Below are 18,796 nucleotides of genomic sequence, written 5' to 3' on the forward strand. Positions count from 1 at the left end.
ACATCACTAATTATTAGAGAAATGCAAATCAAAACTACAATGAGGTATCACCTCACACCAGTTAGAGTGGGCATCATCAAAAAATCTACAAACAACAAATGCTGGAGAGGGTGTGGAGAAAACGGAACCCTCTTGCACTGTTGGTGGGAATGTAAATTGATACAGCCGCTATGGAGAACAGTATGGAGGTTCCTTACAAAACTAAAAATAGAATTACCATATGACCCAGCCATCCCACTATTGGGCATATACCCAGAGAAAACCATAATTGAACAAGACACATGCACCCCAATGTTCTTTTGTGCACTATTTACAACAGCCAGGTCATGGATGCAACCTAAATGCCCATCGACAGACGAATGGATAAAGAAGATGTGGTACATATATACAATGGAATATTACTCAGCCATACAAAGGAATGAAATTAGGTCATTTGTAGAGATGTGGATGAATCTAGAGACTCTCATACAGAGTGAAGTTAGTCAGAAAGAGAAAAACAAATATTGTATATTAATGCATATATGTGGAACCTAGAAAAATGGTACAGATGAACCGGTTTGCAGGGCAGAAATAGAGACACAAATGTAGAGAGCAAACGTATGGACACCAAGCGGGGGAAAGCACCAGGGGTGGTGGTGGTGGTGGTGCGATGAATTGGGAGATTGAGATTTACATGTATACATTGATGTGTATAAAATGGATGACTAATACGAACCTGCTGTATAAAAATAAATAAATAAAATAAAATAAAAAAAAAAAACACCAAAAACCCATGTGATCATCTCAATAGATGCAGGAAAAGCTTTTGACAAAATTCAACACCCATTTATGATAAAAACTCTCCAGAAACTGGGTATAGAGGGAACATCCCTCAACGTAATAAAGGCCACATATGATAAACCTAGAGCTAGCATCATACTCAATGGGGAAAGGATGAGGAACGAGACAAGGATGTCCACTCTCGCCACTTTTATTCAACATAGTTTTGGAAGTCCCTAGCCATGGCAATCAGAGAAGGATAAAAAAATGAATCCAAATTGGAAAAGAAGAAGGAAAACTGTCAGTGTCTGCAGATGACATGATACTATACATAAAAAATCCTAAAGATGCTACCAGAAAACTAATAGAACTCATTACTGAATTAGGTAAAGTTACAGGATACAAAATTAATACACATAAATCTGTTGCATTTCTATACACTAACAACAAAAGATCAGAAAAAGAAATTAAAGAAACAATCCCATTTACCATTGTAGCAAAAAGAATAAAATACCTAAGAATATCCCTGTCTAAGTAGGCAAAAGATCTGTACTCTGAAGCTATAAGACACTGATGAAAGAAAGTGAAGATGATACAAACAGTTGGAAAGATATACCATGTTCTTGGATTGGAAGAATCAATATTGTTAAAATGGCCATACCACCCAAGGCAATCTACAGATTCAATGCAATCCCTATCAATTTACCAGTGGCATTTTTCACAGAACTGAAACAAAAAAATCTTAAAATTTGTATGGAGACACAAAATACCCCAGATAGCCAAAGCAATCTTGGGACAGAAAAATGGAGCTGGAAGAATCAGGTTCCCTGACTTCAGTCTATACTACAAAGCTACAGTCACCAAAACAGTACCGTACAGGCACAAAAACAGAAATACGGATTAATGGAACAGGGTGGAAAGCCCAGAAATAAACCCATGTACCTATGGGCAATTAATCTATGACAAAGAAAGCAAGGCTATACAATGGAGGAAAGATGGTCTCTTTAATAAATGGTGCTGGGAAAATTGGACAGCTACATGTAAAAAAATGAAATTAGAACATCCTTTAACAACATACACAAAAATAAGCTCAAAATGGATTAAAGCCCTAAATGTAAGACCAGATACTACAAAACTCTTAGAGGAAAACATAGGCCGAACACTCTTTGACATAAATCTCAGCAATATCTTTTATGATCCGCCTCCTAGAGTACTGGAAATAAAAACAAAAATAAACAACTGGGGCCTAATTAAACTCAAAAGCTTTTGCACAGCAAAGGAAACCATAAACAAAATGAGAAAACAACCTACAGAATGGGAGAAAATATTTGCAAACAATGCGAGTGACAAGGGATTAGTCTCTAAATTTTACAAACAGGTCATGTGGCTTGACATAAAAAAAACCCCAAAACAACCGAATCAAAAAATGGGCAGAAGACATAAATAGACATTTCCCCAAAGAAGATATATAGATGGCCAAGAGGCACATGAAAAGATGCTCAACATCGCTAATTATTAGAGAAATGCTAATCAAAACTACAATGAGGTATCACCTCACACCACTCAGAATGGCCATCGTCAAAAAGTCTACAAACAATAAATGCTGGCAAGGGTGTGGAGAAAAGGGAACCCTCCTGCACCATTGGTGGGAATGTAAATTGGTGCAGCCACTATGGAGAACAGTATGGAGGTTCCTTAAGAAACTAAAAATGGAGCTACCATATGACCCACCAATCCCACTCCTGGGCATACATCCAGAGGAAATCATGGTTTGAAAGGATACATGCATCCCAATGTTCACCGCAGCGCTGTTTACAATAGCCAAGACACGGAAGCAACTTAAATGTCCATCGACAGATGAACAGATAAAGAAGATGTGGTACATATATACATTGGAATACTACTCAGCAATTAAAAAGAATGAAATAAAAAAAAAGAAATGAGTGTATCAGTCTATCTCAGATATATATAAATACACATACAGTTTTATTGCTCTGCTTCTCACTGTAATTTATCTATTTTCCTGTGCATATACTCCATCAATTGTAATACTAACCTAACATATTCCATTATATATGGATATGCCTTAATTCATTTGACCAATTCCTTATTGTTAGACAGATGGGATTTCCCAGTTTTTAGCAAGTATAAATAGTACTGCAGCAAACTTTTTTACACTTCAATTATTTCCTTAGGATAAAGTCTCAGAATTGCATGGACAAAGCTGTATATACATGTGAAAGGTCTAATATGTGTTACCCATTGTACTTCATCAATGTTATACAGACATATTTCTACTCTATGAAGTTATGTTTCCCCATACCCATGCTGAATAAATTTAATGTTTACCAATATTAAAAGTAAAGCATGTGTCCTGCATTTATTTACGTCTTATGTTGAATATGCTTGAATATTAGTATTGTGAATATTTTCTGGTATTTATTTATCAAGCTATTTAGAGTTTTTCCTCTGTGAATTGTCTACTTGTGTCCCTCACCCATTTTTCTGTTGTGATGGCTATCTTATTGATTACTATTTATGCAATGTGAATGTCATTTATGCTATACATTTTCCAATATGTTGCTTGCATTTCAATTTTATGCCTTCTTTAAGTATTAAAGTTTTTTTCTATGCAGCATTTTCAAACATTTCCTTTGTGATTTCATTCTTGGGTGTTATGTGTCTACTTGTTGAGAAGATATAGCTCAAGGTTCTGATCTAGGAGTGGTTTTGCCCCCCCCCCCCCACCAGGGGACATCTGACAGTGTCTTCAGACATTTTTGATGGCCATGACTGGGAGGGTGCTTACACCTAGTGGGAACAAAGAATGGTGGTAAACATGCTACAAGGCACAGGACAGTCCTACAGCAAAGATTTATCCAGTCCAATTTTCACTGGTGCTCAGGTTGAGAAATGTTGATATCATTAACCAATATTTTCTTCCGGCATTTTGATGGTTTCATTTATTAAATATTTAACTTATTTAATTTTTTTGGTGGATTATTTAAGGTAGGGATCTGACTTCAGTTTTTTAAATAGTTAACTGAGTGTCCAGTACATTTCCAAATAACCATCCCTTTCATCACTGATCTGAAGTGCCACTTTTATTATATATTAAATTTATAAAACACATACACTCAAATGTATACATATATTAGCATTTATTTAGGGGCCATTTTACCCTATGACCTTTCTGCCTATTTTCCTATCATAACAATACTGTTTTAATTCCTGTATCTTTGTCATACATTTTGAGATCTGATGACAAAAGCCCTCACTTGTGGTTATTCTGACTCAAAGTTTTTAGATGGAAATAAACAAGAGAAGCAAAGTCAAAAGTCAAATAACAGACTGACAGAAAATATTTCCAGTGTATATGACAGAAAAAGAGCCAACATCCCTAATACATAAGCAGTTTTTAAAAAAGACCCCAAAACCTCCAGAAAAACAGAAAAGCCATGAATAATCAATCTACTAAAAAGATACATCTATGAAAAGATGTTCAACTTTTCTTATACTAAACAGAAAGGTAAACTATAATTCCACTGAGATACCATTTCTCACCTAGAACACTGATAAATATTCAAAAGCTAGACACTGCCCTCAGTTGGTAAAGCTATGGGGAAACAGGCACTCTTGTTCATAGCTGGTGGAAATGCAAATAGTACAAGCCTGGTGGCCAGGAATTTGGCAATACCTAACCAATCTATTCATGCATTTATCCCTCCACCCAGCAATGCTACTTTTAGGAATTTACCCTGAAGACATTTCTCCAACCGTATGAAAATACCCATGTACAAGGTTATTCGTTGTAGCATCATTTGTATTTGTAAAATACTGGAACCTATTTCAATGCCCAAACATTGACAATTGATTGAATAAACTATGGTACACACACGAAATGATATTATGTGAAAATGAATGAGTACTGTTAGTTCAGTGAATGGGTATGAAATAAATTCCAGGATATACTAAGTTAAAAAAAAAGCAAAGCACGTGAAAATTTATATGGTATATTGCCTTTTTGTTTAAGAAAGAAGGAAAAGTGTGTGTGTGTGTGTGTGTGTGTGTGTGTGTGTGTGTGTGTGTGTATTTCTGCTTATTTTTTTTTTAAGGAACACAAGAAAAATAAACCAGAAAACAATGAAATTGGTCACTTACAGGAGGGAGGGGAGGGAGGAAGGGACATGGGGGAGAGTGACACCTCTGTGAGTAAACCTTGCTATAGAGTTTTGTCTTTTAGGAAGTAGGCTAATGGCCTATATATTCAAAAAGTACGATAAAAGTTAACAGGAAATTAAAAAAAATAAGCTGAATGCAAATGGAAACAGATGAACCCAACTGTATTTCAAATGAATAAACTAACAGCCCTGGGGACAGAGAAATAATCCAAGTAACTTTGGAACACTGACTATATACTACAAGTAAGGAAAAGAAAAGACCAACCAAGATTGTGTTCTTTTTAGTAGATTTGTTTTGTATAGGGATATAGGTAGAGTGATTCTCAAACAACTCTATGTGTATTGTAGAACTGAACAAATGAGTAAATGTGTCGATATTTTGGGAGCCAGAGTTTTCACCGTGGCAGGGGAGACGGAAGTATGGAATTGGGAAAAGCAAGCAAGAACTCCACAGGGTTGGATTGGAATTGGACATATTAGTACCAACTCATAATTGAAGAAACCACACACACACATACTACTTAGCTTTGTTCTTTCCAAGGGACTAGAAGCAAAGATTCCAACTATCGCCAAGTATACTTAGTGCCCAACTCATTCCCCATTAAAAGGAACTAGGGCTCCTGGGACAAATGACTGATTCCAGGGCTAGGGCAGGAAAGATACAAGATTAGCTTGGAACATTCTGTTGTGCCCGAAAGTGCTCATAAGATGATGGGATCATGTCAAAAAGACACAGGAGCCAGCCTGAACTAGCCCCCACTGGCTAAATCTGGGACAGTTTGAGTACCACAGTAAATGAAGACTGTAATGAGTTATAATCTATTGAATAAAACAGGAACGTCTAAGTCCATATTGTTAACAAAAAGATGAATGAATGAACAAAATGAATGGGGGAAAAGCTGACAAATGTAAAGAAGTGGTGGAATTGAAAAAAATCATAATTTTGTATCTATTACAGTAAAGATTATACACTAGAATCATTAATACTGAATTTATAGAAGTTTGATTAAGGTAATAGATAATGTGCAAGGTCTTAAAATGTCATCCCCAGAAGCTAATTAATTACCAGGGGAGGAAAAGTAATTGTAGAGGGTAGAAAGTGGACACATCTTTACCAAGTGATAAAACTTAATATTACCAAAGAGAAGCATGTTCACGTCACGTACCTCTGGATATGATTCCCTGAGAAGTTCAGGACCTCAATCACATAACATTCCACCTTAAAAACGCATTCATTACTAGAATCTAATCATGAGGAAATATCAGAAAAACCCAAAATGAGAAATATTCTATAAAATATCTGGTGTGTATTCTTGAAAAACATCCATGTGATGAAAGACAAAGAAAGGTTGAAGAACTGTTCCAGATTAAAGTGAAATAAAGAGAAATGAAAAGTAAATGCCGTACGTGATTCTGGAATGGATTCTGTACTGGAAGAAACAAAAATACTATAAAGTACGACATTGGGACACTTGGCAAAGTTAGAATACAGACTGTAAATAAAAGTATTGTTATCAACGTACCGTGGTTACATAAGAAAATATCCTTATGCTTAGGAAATATACACTATTAAGGGGCAAAGGGCATAATGTAGGCAATTCACTCTTGAATGGTTCAGAAAAACATACATATGTATGTATGTATAGGCACATGCAGGAGTAGAGGATGATAAAACAAATGTGCTAAATGTTAACAGTTGGTGAATCTAAAGTGGTTAGGGAGATCTTATATTATTCTTGCAATAATTCTTTAAGATTGAAATTATTTAAAAATAAAAACTTAAAAGAAAACATGGCAATAGGAAATTTTAGATATTTTTGCCTATTTTTCCAGATGAACTTTAGAATCATCCTGTCCATGGTTTGCACTGGTAATTTTACTGGAAGTACATCTACATGGTGTTTTGACAAGAAGTAACATCATTATATTAGTATTTCCAAATAGGCAGATGAAAACTCTCACCATGTATTCATATCTTTTATTTCCCTTATTAGTATTTAAATTTGCCTTTGTTATCAATCCCTGGACATTACTGTTTACTGTCTTGTTGAATATACTTTGCTGCTATTCTGTGTGTCCAGTAATCTTATTGTAATAGTTTTTCCCAGTTGATTCTCTTGGGATTCCTAGGTAATTATATCTTATGCAGTCGAAAAATTTGTTTTCATTTTTAAAGTTTTCATCCTTTCTCCCCACAACAGAGTGGTGGTGGCAAGAGTGTTGCTTCACATTTTAATGTGAATATCATCTGTGTTTTAATATCAACTATGAGAAATTTGTTGGTTTGAAATGGATATTTAAAAAAATCTTATTAGTGATGTGTCTTTCCAATTCTAGTTTTCGAAAAGTTTCTACAATGAAATTAATTTTTTTTTACCAAATGCTGTTTCTGTATCCAATAAGATAGTCATATGTTTATTTTTCATTTTGATGTATTTTATATTTTAATAGTAGATTCCCAAATAGTAAAACAACACTACATGCCCGAAAAAATCTCGACGTGATCATGTTGCACTTAAAAAATATACTGCATGATTCTCCTTGATAGCATTTGATCTATGATTGAGGTATCTTAGTCACAGGTGAGATTAGTGTACAGTTTTATTATTATGTTTTCTTTATCACATTTTAGTATCAGGCTTACATTAAGCCTGAGATGGATTTTTTCTTTTATGTTAATAAAAAAGCATCTTGGGTCAAGTGACTGACATTGTTCATATTGCTTACTGAGTAGGAATCATTATGTCTTTAGAAAACTAGGTAGTAAGAATCCTTGTAAATAATTTCTTACCCATTCTGGGTCATCTCTATATAATTTTAACCTTTGGGAAAAGGAGTTTGTCGATCAACATTAGTGCTATATAAAACAAACAGTTCTGTTGTCTCTGGAGTGAAGGGAATCCCTCTGAAGGAGGCATTATCAGTACATAAATGGCAGCACGATATTGTTTTAACAGCAGTTCAGGCTCCTAAGGTTTAAAATCCATTTAAGTGGACTCAGATAAGTGTTATTATTATTATTTTTTAACAAGACCTCAACTTAGCTGTGTTTATTTTCAGATTCAGCATTCATCTGGACTTCTATATTGGAGTTAGTTTAGGAATTTAAATCAATTAATTAATAATAAATAAATTAAATTTAACTTTTTATTTGGAATAATTTCAGATTTGTAGAAAAGTTGCAAAGGCAGTACAGAGCGTTCCTGTATACCCTTCACCTAGCTTCTCCTGTTAACATCTTACAAAACCATGGCACGTTATCAAAGCTAAGAAATGAACATTGGTACAATCTATTAACTACATTATAAGCTTTATTTGGATTTCACTAAATTTTTCCATGAATGTCCTTTTTCTGTTCCTGGACCAAACCAGGATACCACATTGCATCTAGGCCTCTGTTCTGTGAGTTTCTTTATCTTGCCTTGTTTTTTATGACCTTGACAGTTTTGAAGAATATAGAAGAGGGTTTTCTTTGAAGCTAATATATCATTTATACATGACAGTACTTGGCACGTATTAAAGCTGACTGTCTTTTCCTACAGAACCTGTAGCTTCAAGGTTTCAGTTATTTTATTCTCCTGACTTTGGTCACCAAGGGTCCTTATGAAGATTCACTGGCTATTAATTTTAATTTTTGGTTTATCCCTTTTACTTCCAGCTGGCAACTAGTTAAGCTTATAATAACACAGATCAGAGGTCAGCAAACTACTGCCCACAGTCCAACTCTGGCCCACCACATGACTTTGTAAATAAAGTTTTATTAGGACACTGCTACACCCATTTGTTTCTGCACGGTCTGTGGCTGCTTTCACTCTCCACTGGCAATGCTGAGTAGCTGCAACAGGGACTGTATGGCCTGCAAACTCTAACCTAGTTACTCTTTGTGCGCCTTTACAGAAAAAGGTTGCTGACCCCTGGTATAGATGAATAAAAGGAACCGTGTTCTTTGGAAATTAATTGGTACAATACTATTAAGGGTACAATACTAATAACTAAACTACAAGCTGAGTTTGAATCCTGTTTACTATTAGGTGACCTCAGATGAAGTGTTTTACCTTTTTGAGCCTCAGTTTCCTCATCTGTAAAATGAGAACACCGTCAGCTACTTCTCAAGCTTAACCAATGTAGGTAAACAACTTCCCACAGTGGTACGCCCCCAATAAGGGGAGACCATTATTATTACTTTTATTAACAGTAGTTCTTAAAATGTTTTAATTCTTATAATTCTGCTTCACATTACCTTTCACATCTCTGTATTTTCATGTTATTTTCTATTTTCATGCACTACTGTTTTCAAGCCCAAACTGCTACCTTTAAGCATTATCCTTCCTTCTGTACTAAAGAATTGCTCAAGTTTTTATTGAATGTGTTATCCCAGAATAAAACTTAATGTCAGAATAGGGACTGAAATATCATTACAGTTGTATCTCAAAGGAAGTGAACATGTTGAAATGATTCAGAATATACTGTTTTAGGATAAACTGGTCTCCAAAATGCTCAGATGCATTGCTATACTTCCTTTTTATTGGAACTTTATAAAAAAAGTTGGCAGTTCATCCATTTGGATCAGAATGGAGACAAGGATGTTGAGAAAGGGTTCTCATGAGATTTGAGGAAACACACACATGTTCCCTCATACAACAAACTGTTTCCAGTGAACATACAGGGAGCCAACCGTGCTTCTCAAACATGAAGGAATAACAAGAAGAAATGTCTCTTTCTAGCTTCTTTCAATTGGTATTTTTTCTATTTTTCCTCATTTACTTTTATAAACATACACCTTCCAGAATGAAGAAATTATAGGTCTAGTGAGTACTGCACACCAAATGATCTGAAAGAGAATGTCCACATAGTTTGTGAGACACGATTCACACAGATTAAACAGATCTAAATTATCTTCAGTAAATGTCACTCTCTGGGCACACTCAACAGTTTTGTCTACGTCTTTGTGTATGTCTGTACTTCTAAAGGAAGTTACTCCTACTCCCATACATAAAAATGCATAACATATGTGCGTACCATCTGTGGTTCCATGCTTCCAACTGTGATGTCACCATTCACGCTGACAATTAGCTCTGCATATATTAGGAGACTAATGTACCGACCAATCTCGCGGTCACTGTCAGTGACAGAGGAAGAAGCTCATAAATAAGTGTTCTTCCTTTGACAGTTGAGCCAAACAGTCTCCTCTGGTTTCTACAGATGTGATTTATTTGCATAATTTCTTTCCTTTAAACATTTTTTAATAGCAAAAGAAAATGCATTCTAAGTGCTTGGGTATGCGTGCCTGGTTAACATTTCCAGTTTCAATATTTCCTGAGAGGAAGTCATTCAAAGTGTGTTATCTAAACAACTCTAATAGGTCTAATCCAGGAAACTATCAGGGTTTTACTGTTCATAATACCATTCAGAATTAATACCCCAAGGTCAAGCAACATTTGAAAACACTGACATAAAATTTTACACACATACACATACTCTCTCTCCCTACCTCTTCTGTTTCTCTCTGTCCCTGGTGACTGGCAACCTGTTCCCTAAGAATAGTTGTTTTAAAGATGAAACACGTAACAGAGGTTAAAATCTCAACTCCTGAAAAAAAAAAATCAGGATTGATCCGATTGATATTTGGTTAAATAGACAGTATTTGATTAATATTAGATCATTTCCCCCCAAACTTCGATTTTTGTAACTCTTTCTTTTGGGAAAATGGCAGAAAATGAGAAAGAAAGGGCATGAAGAGTTAAGACAAATGTCAATCCTGAGTGTTTTATTTTTTTAAACAGGAAATAGGGCAAGGATGACAAGTACAACGGCCATGATTTAATTTGTGACGGTGCAGCCGAGGGCTTGCCAACTGGTAGTTTTTCAGAGGTCTTGAAACCTCAGATGACGAAAAGAGCACTGGGGCTGTCTTCAAACACTGAAATAATTAGCCTCACCATTGTATCCAATTTTATCATTCTGAATGACTCTTGAAAATAAATGACATCTGACTCATGGTAAGGAAAAGATGAATTTTTTAAAAACTAGAAAATACAAATAAAAACTGGCTACTTCTAAATTCATTCACTCTTCATTTTTAAAATTCATTCTTATATCTGACAAAATTCAGGTTGCGTACTAATCGGTAATTTCTGATCTCTCTGAAATGTAACCAAGATACAAGGTAGTGAACTAAAGGCCTCTGAGCACCAAAAAGATGTGATATTAGGGCTTATGGAAAAGGCTTTAAGGACCTTAAGGGTACTTACTCCCATCTAACTAAAACTCTATCCAGCTTGGTTACCAGTTTCCAGCCCACAGCGGAATAGAAGTGGAAATCAACACTGGAAATACGGACTGTTAAAGCAGGTATTCTAACAAACATAAGAGGCAACAAACAAACAATTTAAATGAGACCATAGAGCACATAATTCTCAGGGTTGTAGGGTCTCCGCATATAAAGGTAAAAGTCATACACATCAGGAGATGAGGATAAGTTTAAATTTTGTTCCAGTACTTCTCTTTCGGATGATAGAAAGTACAATACATTTTAAGAAACTGAAAGAAAATTACAGTCATTTTGGACAGGATTTTTGTTAAAATTCACAGCTACCCCAAAAGCTGGCTACCTAGAACTACTCATGCTCTAAAGACTCCACAGAGGTAGAAAATGCCAGAGCAAATGATCCTTATCCATTGTGAAGAATCAGAGGAATAAAACACCTGTCTGACATCATTATAAACTTACAGCATGAGGATTCCTTTTCTGAATGGTCAAGACAGAAACCAGGAATGGTATTTTTCTTTCTTTCTTTTTTTTTCTCGGTACGCGGGCCTCTCACCGTTGTGGCCTCTCCTGTTGAGGAGCACAGGCTCCGGACACGCAGGCCCAGCGGCCACGGCTCACGGGCCCAGCCGCTCCACGGCATGTGGGATCCTCCCGGACCAGGGCACGAACCCACGTCCCCTGCATCCGCAGGCGGACTCTCAACCACTGCGCCACCAGGGAAGCCCCAGGAATGGTATTTTAAACTAGGAATGATGTGACCACCGCGACTCAACTATACTCTTAGTATAAGAATAAAACAAAACAACCGAAGAACTCAGTCCCACTATTTTGTATTACTCTACAGGATGAATACAGGATGGCCCATGCACACAGAATAAAGTCCAGTCGTACGCTGTTTTTGCCTTTTAAAAGACAAACGTGATCAGAAAGATGGCAGGGAGTAAAATAATTATGACAAGAGTTAGAATCAAGAGCAGCCCAAATGCTTTCCATTAATGTATCTCCAAGGCCTTGTCTGTAGTGTGTTCTGTTAAAATGAGTCAAGGAAGTAACATGACATATGTTTAATTTGTTAACTATCTTAGGTATGGAAACAAAGTACAGTCTAACTGGCTGGCAGAGGGGGAAGATATTTATTTCTTCAGCACTTTTTCAGATGGCAGCTTTAAAAAGGGGAATGAATATATTAAGATAAAAGGCACACAGATTGCCTCAAATCTACGGCTTGGGGGAAAAGCTGGCTGATTCTCAGTAAGTTAGAAGCCTTGGAAAAAATCCAAAGTTCAGCATCAAGTTGCAGGAAACATATTAAACTTTAGAACTCTTGCTTATTTATTCAATGATGCATTTTGGCTACTTCCTTGTGTCTTTACCACTGCTTCAAGCGACAATGCAAGAACCCATCTTGTTTCTCTGTGAATACTGGTTAATACTTTAAAACAATTCTGGGTTAATATGTTACAGTAGCATTTTTGAAGGGGCTCATTTTGACATGTGCTGTCTAATTAGAAACTGTACCACTGCTGATAGAAAACATCAAGTTAACTTGTAGGATTTTATTTCTGAAATATTGGCAACATACTCTGGAATGATGTAAGATCTAAAAATCGGCACATATAACATTCAGAAAGTTGCCAAATCCTGTGTGTCAGACCATAAGCAGTTCAGAAATATGAAAGACGAAAGGATCTGGCTAGGCAATAATTATTGAATATGTTTATTTAGATTTTTAAAAAAAGAAAATGAATTTACCGTGCAAGCTATAGTGTCAATGTGAAAGGATTTTCTGATCATAATCACGGGCCTTATCTCAAATCCACAGACAGAATATGAGGGAGTAGAAGGATGACTGGATTGAATTAGGGGATCTGGCTTTGCAGCTAAGTTGTTTTGTGGTTTTGTATGTATCAATGAAGTTGGCTGACATCTGTTTCTTAGTTTCCCTATTTATTAAAAGAAGGAGTAGGACAAAGCAATGTGTAAGGGCCTTTCTAGGTCTAACATCTGATGATTATCAAAACTCAGAGTCTATAAATTTCCTAGTCCTGCTGGATTATTTATAAGAGTTTGTCACTTTATTCTTGGTCACGTTTTTCAGTACTGAGAAGCTCAGCTATCACTCAAGTTCTCTGAATCTTACACGATTTTTTTTCCCTATTAAAAGAAGTTGATCCTGAGATCCTTTGCGCTCCACTCCAGCAGCTCTGCCGTGAGGCACTGCCACCCCTGCCAGCGCCAAGCCCAGTTAGCAGGAGCTGATTCGCAGGTGACAGGACTGTCAGCTGAGCTCTGACCCAGCCACAGGGTAACGGTTCTTACGAGGTCTGTGTGGGCTGAAGCGGCGACTACATTCCACATTTGGCCCAAATCTCACAGTTCCTGAGTGGGGCACTTTCCCCAGCTGAGACAATGCAAACTTGTTATTCTGCTTCCGGGGAAATCTATGCTGGAACAGCTGAAAGCTTGGACCTCACTAACTGGAACGAAAATAGCAACGTTATAGCATCCAGATTAGTGCATTTGGGCTCCCTAGGACTGGGGAGCAGTCATTTTAATGTAGAAAGCTTGTGCCTGAGGGCACTGAAAGCAGGAAGCCTCCTCCCCACTTTACGAGAGCTGCAAGCTACCCAGTGCCAAATCCAAGGCTGCCCTTTCTTCCCGCTCTCTCTGCAAATGTCACAGGAAAGACAGACTTACATCAAGGCTTAATTTGTTAGTCATTAGTCTGATGGCAGAAAATACACGTGTGGGAACATTTCTCATTATTACTGGGCTGGGTTTGAGAGGCTGGAAGACATGTAAAATAATTCACTAGGTACTGGCATAATAAGTCTCCAAAAAAGTATCTGAGGTGAAAGGGTATTCTGAAACAACAACACATAAATACTCTGTTCTAATATTCAGTCACAGAGTATAAAGTACTAAATAAAGAGTAAGTGAAATCATCTGTGCTGGGAAATTTTTTTAAAATGTGAAACTTCATTTAGTTGGATTTTATGTTTTGAATCAGGGGTTGGCAAACCTCTTCTTACAGGGCCAGGGAGTAATAATTTCAGGCTTGTGGGCCATATGGTCTCTTTTGCAACTACCAGACTGTGCCGTTGTTGTATCATGAAAGCAGCCACAGACAACACTAAGTGTAGGGGGATGGCTGTGTTCCAATAAAACTTTATTTACAAGACAGGTGCCTTCACCCAAGATTGCAGTTAGCCAGCCCCTACATGAGACACTTGCAAAGCACATGAATGCATTGCTTCATTTAACTCTCATGACAAATCTATGATTTGTACATTTTGGAGGTGAAGACACCTGGGGTCATGTGACCTGCCCAAGGTCACAGTCAATGCCTGGAGCTGGTGTCTGACCTCAACTCTGAATCCAGAGCCTGAGCTACGATACACAGTCTGACATGCTCTTTAGATAACGGGCAACTTGTTTAAAGAAAGAAGTCGGGCTGAAAAACTGTTGGTGTAGCTATTTTTCTTATTAAAGGGTAGAGGACTGAGCCTTCGGTTGGAATGACCAATTCAGAACTAAGACATCTTCTGACTTTGAAAGTAAACATGAGAACAGAGACAGCTGATGAAAAAACTAAAAGAGGTAATTGAGAAAATGCCTATTACAGTTAAAAACAAATAGGTAGGAAAGCAGGTAAACAAAATTCTTACCATGGAAACCAAAAACTGGATGTTATTAACAGAGGGAAAAAGTGGTGAATGAGGCAGGTGACTGCTGTAAAAACGTCGAATGCCATCAGCTTAGGAGGGATTGGAGGAAATGGACAAAATGATCAGCAAGAGGTTACCTGCCCACATATTCTTTCATTTTCTTGACCTTCTCGTCTCCCATTTTCTGTTCCTCCCACCTCAGTTGCCTATTTAGATTTGAAAAACAGCTACTCCTATCATTTCCTATATTACTGCCTCAAGTTTAATTTCAAGGACTTGACGCTCTACCACTCTCCTATTTTGCACATCACTTCCTTAAACAAATCCACATCAAAAGTTCCTTAACCCTGTCAGGATCTCCAACTTTCATTGGGGTTACACGTCTTGTATTCATGGCTCATTGCTACCTGCCACTCCAGGGCACTTCATCTGTGCCTTTGCTCATCTCTGTTACGCTGCCTGGTAGAACCCAACTCTGACTATATACCCAACTCTCCAGCTGAAGACGGCTGGAAGAAAAAAGGGTTAGTGCCGAGTAATCTCACTTGAAATTTACTTTGACAAAACCGTGGGACCACCCTACTATACCTCCCTGGTTAACTGTTTTCTGGGTCTCTGAGCTGATTATTATTTCCTTCCTCTCAAAGCTTCTAAAGGCTAAATTTAATGGTTAGTTCCCAGTGCTTATCTAACTCAATCACTAAGCATTTGACACAATTGCCCATTCTTCTTTGAAACGCTATTGTCATTTGGCTGCAGGGATACCACATGCTCTGCCGTCTTTCTATCTGCTACTCCTTTCTGCCTCCTCTAGACCCCAGTGCTGGAATGCTCCAGGGCTCAGTCCTCAGATCTCCTGTCTTAATCTAGACTCTAGGTTAGGGTTTCTCAACCTTGGCACTCTGGATGTTTTTGCTGGATAATGCTTTGTTGGGGGGCTGTCCTGGGCACTGTAGGATGTTTATCAGCATCTCTGTCCTCTGGTCACTAGACACCAGTAGCACCCACCCCTTAACCAAGCTGTGACAATCAAAATTGTATCCAAACATTGTCAAATGTCCCTGGGGGGTGGGGAGAAGCACCCTTGGTTGAGATGTAGGTGAACTCAGCTAGCCCCATGACTTCAAATGCCACCTAGGAGCTGATAAGCCCCAAATATATATTACACCCCAAGCCAGACCCTGCCCCAAGCTCCGGACTTGTATATCCAAATGTCTTCTCCATTGCTTTATTTGGAGGTAGTGTTTTTATTTGCTTATTTATTCCCTGCCTCCCCAATAGAATGTAATCTCCAAGCAGGCAAGGATTTACTTATTCAATATTTACCCCCAGTGCCTAGGACAGGGTGGGCCATGTAGTAGGGGCTCAAAATGTATTTGCTGCTTAAAGAATTAAACGTTTAACATATATTAACTCATTTCACACAGTTAATCAATGATGGGACAATTGGGCAGATCATTTTTAAACACATCAAGTCATCTTTTAAAGACATATTTTCTTTAAGATAAAAGGAATACATTATTTTGAAATAAATATGTAAATAGTACTAATACTATCTGTTAAATTTTAGATAAAAGTTTGCTATAGTCTTGAAAATAACAAAACTAGTTCTTATTCTTTCAATACTTTTGTTTTACTCTGTATTCTTATCATGCTTCATTTCAATTTGCACTTGTAACTATATATGAATATATGTGCATAAATATATATTTCTTTATTTCAAATAATAATTGTGCCTTTTGACGATCATGACGCCAGTTAGCTGTCAATTCTTAACTGTTAGTCATTTCTATAGTTGTTTAGCCTCTTGGTCTAATTTACACTGTATCTGAAGCAGAGAGAAGAGGCTGAATTTTCCAAGGAGGTTTGAATTCTCCTATCTTGTAAAAAATTGCTTGCTGGATAATAGCTATATTTATATAATATTTCATATTACATTATATTTAATAATGTTTGTAATAGCTATAGTTATGAATAGGTTGTACTGTTTTTCATTTTTTCTCTCCCTCTCCAGGAGAAGTAATAACCAAGCATAGCACTTCCTTGCCCCCAATTAGGTCTCACATTAAGCTCTACATATATGTTCGTGTATACATTAGAATCAATTTTTAAAGAAGACCATGGCATCCAACATTTTCTTTTAAAATCCAGGCAGTATCCAGGCATCCTTCCCCCAAATCTCCTCGGTTTATTTATTTACGTGGGTGTTTACTCACTAAGCACACAGACTTTTATGTATATCTCTGTAAATTTCTTGAGGTTCCTTTATCGCGTCTTCTTGGAATAGCATTGAAAGACGACTTAAGTGATGACCTCTTACAACTGTATGAGTGATAGACTAGAGGTATTAAATATTTATGTATGCATAGCACAGAACTCAACCCAAATCCAACCAGCTCTACGGATGCTATAAGCTTCTACCCCATACACTTATCTGTAATATCCACAATTACACTGACATATTTTAAAAAGTGTTCAGATTGAAAGGATTTTCTGTTCGGCCTCATTTCAGTGGGGAGTCCAACTGACTTTTTTTTTTTTTTGCTTTTTAAAAAAATTGTGGTAAAATATACATCACATGAAATTTACCATCTTAACCGTTTTTAAGTACACAGGTCAGTAGTGGTAAGTACATTCACACTGTTGTGCTAAACTTTTAAATGATATCTCTATTATATACATTTGAATCAATATAGCCAATCATGGTATTCTGTGGGGAAAAAAACCCCTATCAAAATGTATTAGTTTCAGTATTATTTTTTCATTCATTGCTGGTTCAATACAAATTCACAAACAGCTCTTAGAGGCATCTTTTAAAAATCTTTCATGTAAACAATATGCCACCAAAGACTGAATATTAGATTTTAATACTTGAGGACATTTAAAAAAATCATAAAAAAATTTTATGCTAGATTCCTCATCATTTATCAGCAAACGAAATGTATCAGAAGAGAGTTTTGCAGTATTAACTTTGCTTTCTAAACAAAATTTTTTTCATTTAGTTAATTCTAAATGTAAGTTTTAAGGAGAGATTTAAATCAAATCAAGACACTAATGAAATAGGATTTGATTAACTTCTGGCCAATGAATCTTGGAAAGTTTAAAAATGAACACTTTCTCACAAATCTTCAATGTAAACCAACAGAAGCTGTCTTAAGGACTCACAGCCCGGGCCACTGAAGGAGTTAAAAATTGTAAATATTCTGAACATAAGCATAATTTGGTGAGTAAAGAACTTTACTAAATACAACATCATTTTAATAATAAAACTAAAGGAAGCAGATTATGGCACCTGTGTTTTAGAACTGGGGGAAAGAATGACTTAGCTAATTCAATGGGCCACTTCTCCACTAAGGAAGCTGTCTTGGGCATCTCCCTGCTTCCTGGGAGTGTGGGTGGAGTGACCCACCTGTAAAGACACTTGCGTTCTTGGGCCAAGATACCATGTAGTCTGTTTTTCACATAGAGTGGATTTCCAAGAATCCGGGATCTGCTCCCTAAATCTTGAAATATTCAGAGAACAGTGACTCAGTTGGACTTCCTGCTGAAATGAGGTTAAACAGAAAATCCTTTCAATGTGAACACTTTCTCAAATGAGTCAGTGTAATCGTGGACGTGGCTGAAGAAAGTGCAGTGGGTTTGCAGGCTGAAACAAGGCTGGACCTGGTTGGTGGCATCGCTTCTCTGGTTAGTCCCTCTTCTAACCAGACTCTCGTCAAGGAGCTCGCTCACTGTGTAGGAGGGGACAGAACTGTCCCTTTAAGAATGCAAAACCAACACAGCACAGTAAACAGTATTCAGCTTTCCTCTGACAAACAAGGATCAATAAGTACCTATTGGGCAACATTCGATATATCAATTTTCCCTCCTTTGTAGACTGATATAGACAGAATGAATACATGCTGATGTCAGGGCAT

General features: G+C 36.9%; 1 protein-coding gene across 2 annotated transcripts in view; it reads right to left on the bottom strand.

Annotated features, from left to right (window-relative positions):
• GAREM1 (GRB2 associated regulator of MAPK1 subtype 1) overlaps nt 1-18,796 on the bottom strand; it is a 204,968-nt gene that overhangs the window by 34,202 nt on the left and 151,970 nt on the right. The gene's annotated exons all lie outside the window — the stretch shown is intronic.

This window comes from Delphinus delphis, chromosome 13 (assembly GCF_949987515.2).
Source record: "Delphinus delphis chromosome 13, mDelDel1.2, whole genome shotgun sequence".
In the NCBI taxonomy this organism is placed as follows: Eukaryota; Metazoa; Chordata; class Mammalia; order Artiodactyla; family Delphinidae; genus Delphinus; species Delphinus delphis.